The sequence below is a fragment of the Ursus arctos genome, unplaced genomic scaffold, assembly GCF_023065955.2.
Source record: "Ursus arctos isolate Adak ecotype North America unplaced genomic scaffold, UrsArc2.0 scaffold_27, whole genome shotgun sequence".
Classification (NCBI taxonomy): Eukaryota; Metazoa; Chordata; class Mammalia; order Carnivora; family Ursidae; genus Ursus; species Ursus arctos.
The window spans coordinates 35054922-35060942 of NW_026622952.1; the positions used below are offsets into that span (position 1 = coordinate 35054922).

The following is a 6021-nucleotide window of genomic DNA, read 5'->3' on the forward strand; positions in this document are numbered from 1 at the left end:
TACACTCTGGCTACAAAATTTTAATTTCAGGTGAATAATCCCCCTTCCTCTGTCCAATAGTGAAATGTTTACGGTTCTTAAAGTTTGAGCGCGCTGGGTCAGCAGAACCATTCTTTTCAAGCGTTGCTTCCCCAGCCTCACTGAAAATTAAACCAGCGTTGCCCCTTCCCAGAGAGGTTCGCCGGGTAAAAGCTCGTGCTTTAATAATCCTGTGACCCATGGGACGACGGACTCCAAGTTCCACGGAGCATAAAGAAACTTCCAAAGTGGTCAGACAGGCTGGGTGACTTCAGGACAATGAGCCTTTCTGCTCTAAAATCTGAACCCAGTTGCGAGGAACGCAGATTTCCGTGCGCTTGGCAGACCCGAGCTGCGCACTCCCTGCAGGTGGAGGACGTCCCAGGGCCGCGGGTGCAGTGGCTCCCGCCGCCCGTCGCGCACGCGCCCCCGTCGCGCACGCGCCCCCGCCGCGCACGCGCCCCCGCCGCGCACGCGCCCCCGCCGCGCACGCGCCCCCGCCGCGCACGCGCCCCCGCCGCGCACGCGCCCCCGCCGCGCACCGCCCGCGCACGCCCCCCGCCACGCACGCGCACGCCCCCCGCCACGCACGCGCACGCCCCCCGCCCCGCGCAGTCCAGGTGTGGCTATTATGTTGCTCCGCCGCCGCGAGGCGCGCGTTGCAGCCGCCGGTGCCCGCCTCCGTCCGAAAGACCGTGCAATGACTGGCAGCAAGCGGTACGGCCGCATTTCCCGGAGAGCCCCCTCCTCCCCGCCACGCCGCTGCGTTTCCGAAGCACAACGCAAAATGCCTTCTAAAGATTTTGCAAAGCCCACCTAGGAGGTGAAGCGGTATTAAGTCAACCTTTTCTTTCCAGGCCGGAAAGAGAAAGGACGCGTCAGGCTTAGACTGCCCCCACCCCACCCCCGCCCCAGGTGCCGACTCCCGCCCCTCACCGCACGCCCCCTCACCCCCGGCCGCCTCACAAGCCCGATGGAAGCAAAGTGGAGCAACTCCGCTTTCCTGAGCCCAGCGACGAGGACCCGAAAGGGAGGCCAGGGGATGAGCGCAGCAAGCCGGGGGCAGGGCCTCCTGGCAGAGTCCGGTAGGTGCTTGGGATTTCCGCTCCCACGAGGGAGAGCGTCGCGCCGCTGATGCGGAGCGCTGCCCCCCAGGCCTCCTTCATCCTTCCCGTCTGTTTGGTTTGGCAGAGGTGCGGAGCTCCCCCTGACCTGGGCGCCCACCCAGCGCGGCCGGAGCCTCGACAGACAAACCCTTCTTTGTGAGAAGGGCCCGCCTCCTGGTGAAACCACCTGCACTCCGCATGCATAGATCCGGTCCTAGAGAAATATTTCATAGCATCGGAAGACGGTCGCTCGATATTGTTGGGGAAGAGAGCAAGTTACCAAGCAGCATGTGTGATACGATCTTGTTCGGAAGGACAAAACGAACACTACGCACACTTACCTTGAGGTTTCGAAATGACCAGAAGTATACACACCAGACTGTATTTTTGGACTACTGGATTATAGGTGATTTTAATTTATTTTATTAATTTGTTTTAAGTGTTTTAAACAGTATTTTTTTTTCCTAACGAGAATGATCAATATTTTAAAAAGGAAAGTATCACAGCCACCAGTGGGAAGAGAGTCAGTGGATGGATCTTGGGCATGACCTTGCCCCTTAGTGACCCATGACAGTCACCCTGGAGGTAAGGTGTGTGAGGGCTGCATAATATTCTAGGGTGAGGATATGATTAAGCAGTTTATATCCCCACGCAGAATTCTCTCTTCCTATTTGAGAAGTTCTACTCACAGGAGTAGTATGTGGATCTTTGGCAGTATGATTTGGGAGAAGGTAAAAGGTTCTACATGTCTAAATGTTACCCTGAAATTCCCCTTGGGTGAAACAACTGTTAGGTGTCTGAGACAAGGAACATTCTACTCAACTCTGAGGCACAGCTATGTCTGCTTGTGAGCCATGACTGCAGACACCCACCTGAGAAGCATCCTGCCCAGAGGCACAGGCTTGGCTAGAGGGGCTCCGTGGGGGCAGAGCATGAAGGGAGGGAGACCAACAAGGTAAAGACACAAAGATACATTTTTGAGGCATCATTATTTCCCCTCTCAAAAGCCAGACCTGGAATGTTCACACACATATTCCAGTGGCCAGAGGAAGCAAGGAAATGCCATCTCCCTGGGTGCCCAGGAAGTGGAAATGGTAGACAGAGCATCACCTCTGCCACAGGAACCCTTCAGCTGCGTTGCTACTTCCTCCATAGCCATCAGGGTCCTTCCATAGCCCTCCAGAATACTCTAGCATTTCCTGTACATACTGTCCATCTTGTGACTTTTTTAGAGGATGCATTCTGTCCCCTGACTGGATGGGAGCTCCTTATTTTTCACATCTTTGCTCTCCAGTGCCTGGTACAGGGCTCCAGAGGGAGTTGGACACCACCATAAATGGCCAGGAGGTGTCTTAGATGCTCAGAGGTGGTCACCTGTGCTGTCCTTGCACATTACTAAGAACAGTTATGTGGATGGATACCAAAGTTAAAAACCAGTTACTCGTTTCTCGGTGGCTGAACTGGACAGAGAAGAGAGAGAATCCAAAACTGAGGTCAGCTGCCTTATCGATTTAGTCATGAGGGAGAAAGTTCTCACCAGAGCACCCAGTAAGTCCAGCTGGCTGCCTTCAGGAACTTACGTCCTGGAAAGCGATGGGTCAACACCTAGTATTACTTGTTGGAGTTGAACAAGGATTTATTTACTGATCAGACAGAATTTTTTTAATGTATATTTCCTGCTAAGAATGGAATGAAAAGGCAGCCAATCCCGGCAGAAATTGCTGATTCCATGTCTGAGGACAAGAAATGTAAAAATGGGTTCAGAACATTTTGTCATACCAGAAACCAGGGAATAACCAAATATTGCTAGCATCATGCCAGAGTGACCTTGGAGCCAACCTGAAGAGGTTCCCAATGGATCTATAAATTCACAGGCATTCAAAAGAAGCAAATAAACTTCTGAGGCCATGTTGGAAGATGTTAAAGAACCGTCTTATTTTCAAAACCGACAAAGAAAAAAGATCGTGTATTTTGCTATTCCTAAATGAATTGTACTTTAGGGTAACCAAATAGCTGATGGAATAATTTTTCTTTATGGGAGTATTCCAGCTAATAATGACTCTTGGTAATGACTATTGATAACTTGTGATATCACAAAAAAAGAAACAACCTGACACTATATGCCTTCTGACAGAAATAACACAATCCTATGAAATCATGTTGCCCAAAACTTGAACCTGATTCTGATCATGCTTCTAGATGTAACTACCAATTTTCAGAAAATACAGTGAAGTATTAAGTGGCACTATAAGGACCTAAGCAGCAAAATCCAGGCTATGGGTAATTTGGGGGGACAAAAGCTCCTCCGACAAATAAATTTCAAAGAACAAAGTAAGTGGTAAGAGAAGAGGGAAGCTATACATCGAAAGATACTTGAGATATGTATTATTTAATTCCAGGGGACCTAGTTGGTTCTTTTTAAAAATCTTCTTGCAGCCACTAGACTATAACCTCCTTAAGGGCAGGGCATTTTGTCCACTGCTTTATCCCTCTTTGCTAAATCTGGAATAATATTTGTTCATAGACAAATACATGACTTCATCTCCCTGGCTGTAGCTAATGAGATAAGGAATAAATGACTGACTTAGTTAAGACTATTCGGGAGCAAATGAGAGCTGATGGGTTCTTCTGTTCCCTCCAATGTTTGATGATCTCAGAGTCTGCTGATTCTTCCCCTGAAAATCTATATTTAGGACAGTTACTGATTACCTTAGTTTGGTACCAAAGGGGCAGACCCCGAGAACCCTGAGAAAAGTATTCAAGTGCAAGGAGTTTATTTTGGAAAGGATCCCAGGAAACATCTATGGGTAAGTTGGGAACTGAGAAAGGAACAGAATGGCAGCCAATACAAGGTGTATTATAAAGCACATTTCTTTGTGGACATCTGGAGCTTAATGCCAGTGGGGAGTTCTGGGAGTCAGTTAGGGTTATCCCACCCTAGGGGCAAGGGAGCTTTGGGCTTTGTACACCACTTCCATCAGTCATTGATTGAGGACCACTGGGGTTGGGTGAGGGGTTGGTTTATTCTGTAAGGAGGCACGGGTGGGGCCCCTTCGTCAGGTACTACCCTGCTAAACTTACTGACTCTGACAATATATATCTAATAAGACAAATATTTAATACAGTGCTAGGCTCACATAGATATTAGCCTAGGGTAGTAAGTAAATCAGAATCTGGAGTCAACCCAGCTTGGGTTCAGCAATAATCTCTTCTATTTACCTGCTTTGTGACCCTGAAAAAAATCACTCTGCGTCTCTGCACTTCAGTTCCCTCGTATATAAAAGGGTCTGAGGCATAAGATTGATATGGAGAATAAATAAGATCGTACCTGGCACACAGTCAGCGCTGGGAAAGAAATTTACATCTTTTCCCGTCTCCTGGATTGAAGCCAAACAATAAATTATGAAATTTCAGGCGTCAGTGAACAGGAGGAATCTGTATGGAGAGGACGAGGGAAAGGGAAGACAGCTTTCTGGTATTCCTGAGTTACAACATGGAGGAAACACCACTGCCCTGCTTCCTAGTTTGGACCTCGCGTGTCCACGACAGCGCAGTACCCCTGACGGACATGGAGAAGCTGGAGAGAGAGGTTTTTTCATGTGAGGATGACTAGTGAAGCTGTTCAGGCAAATATTTGGACCTTTAGTCCCTGAGAGGTCAGAGATCTGAATGCTGTCCTAGACTTTGACAACCTACTACTCAACTTAAGCATTTTTAGAGAATGTATGTACAGTTCAATATAGATCGCTCAACTGAGTGAGAAAACACCGCCTAGAGTTTTCACTGGGGCATGGGACATAGAAACACAACTTGGTGAGAGACAGAATTGCTGTAAAGGGAAAGAGAGTCACTCGGCCTGTGGCCTGTGGTGCCTGCAGTGCCTGAGAAGACTCTTCATTCTCATGTGTTGACAAAAACCACTGGTATCACTCATGCACATGACCATACGTTCTAGTCAATCTCAAATTTATATGGAGATGGAAATGAAAAGGGCACAGTTGGAATTGTTGGGGTTTTGGTGTCTCCTCCTAAATGCTTCAAGACTTTATTGTGAAGCTTCCAGGGATCATACCTGGTTGTGGCTTGTGGTTTCAGTTGTCATTGAGAGGGGCCAATTTTTTAACGAATGACTAGAACGGTAGTAGGCAAATGACAAGTGGGCAGGGGTAGGATGAGGGAGGAGTTCTCAAGTATACGTGTAAAAATGAGAAAGGAGAAGAAGAAGGAGGAGGACGAGGGGAAGGAGAAAGGACAAGAAAGAAGAAAGAACAGGAAAAAGAAATCCAAAGGACTGGGCTATAAAAATTTCCAAAGAGAAAATCTATAGTTTACCCATATATATGCAGTAAATATTTGCCAGTCCCTTCTAATGTGTCAAGGATGGTTCTAGATGCTGAAGACACATAAGTGACTCAAACATGCCTTTGTGGCACTTACGTTCTAGTGGTCCTGCTGGAACAGAGATCTAAATCCAGATCTGCCTTTTACAGTCTAAAAGCTGCAACATGGCAGAGTGTCTGCTGTGAGAAGTCTCCCTGGCCAGATAGGTTTGGAAATTGGAAGAGAACTGACTCAGTGCGAATGTTGCCAAGCAACAGATCAGAGTCACCAAATCCTCGGAAACGTTCTGGGTAAGAGAAAAGCATCATGGTTGTCACTACAGTGGTGGCTCATCTCCCTGTTCCTTGAGCAGCCGTGGGGCGGGAGCAGAAGTTTATCTTCAGCAGGGCAGAATCTCGCCATCTGGAATCCCCACGGTGCTTCCAGTTGGCATATTGGTATCCTGTTACTAGGTGTTCCTTTGCAAAGCAGAGCATGCCCTAAAGGTTTTTAACAATCCTCTAGAAATCACAAGACAAGGAGCTGGCAAAGGGCAAACAGCTGACATACCACCTTC

The 6021-nt window shown here is 48.2% G+C and overlaps 1 long non-coding RNA gene across 1 annotated transcript; it reads left to right on the top strand.

Moving 5' to 3' along the window:
• The first annotated feature begins 609 nt into the window (after window positions 1-609).
• LOC125283701 (uncharacterized) lies at window positions 610-5323 on the top strand. Its single transcript, XR_007191696.2, has 2 exons — window positions 610-1103; window positions 1210-5323. It is a non-coding gene; the product is annotated as an uncharacterized LOC125283701 (long non-coding RNA).
• The last annotated feature ends 698 nt before the right edge of the window (window positions 5324-6021 follow it).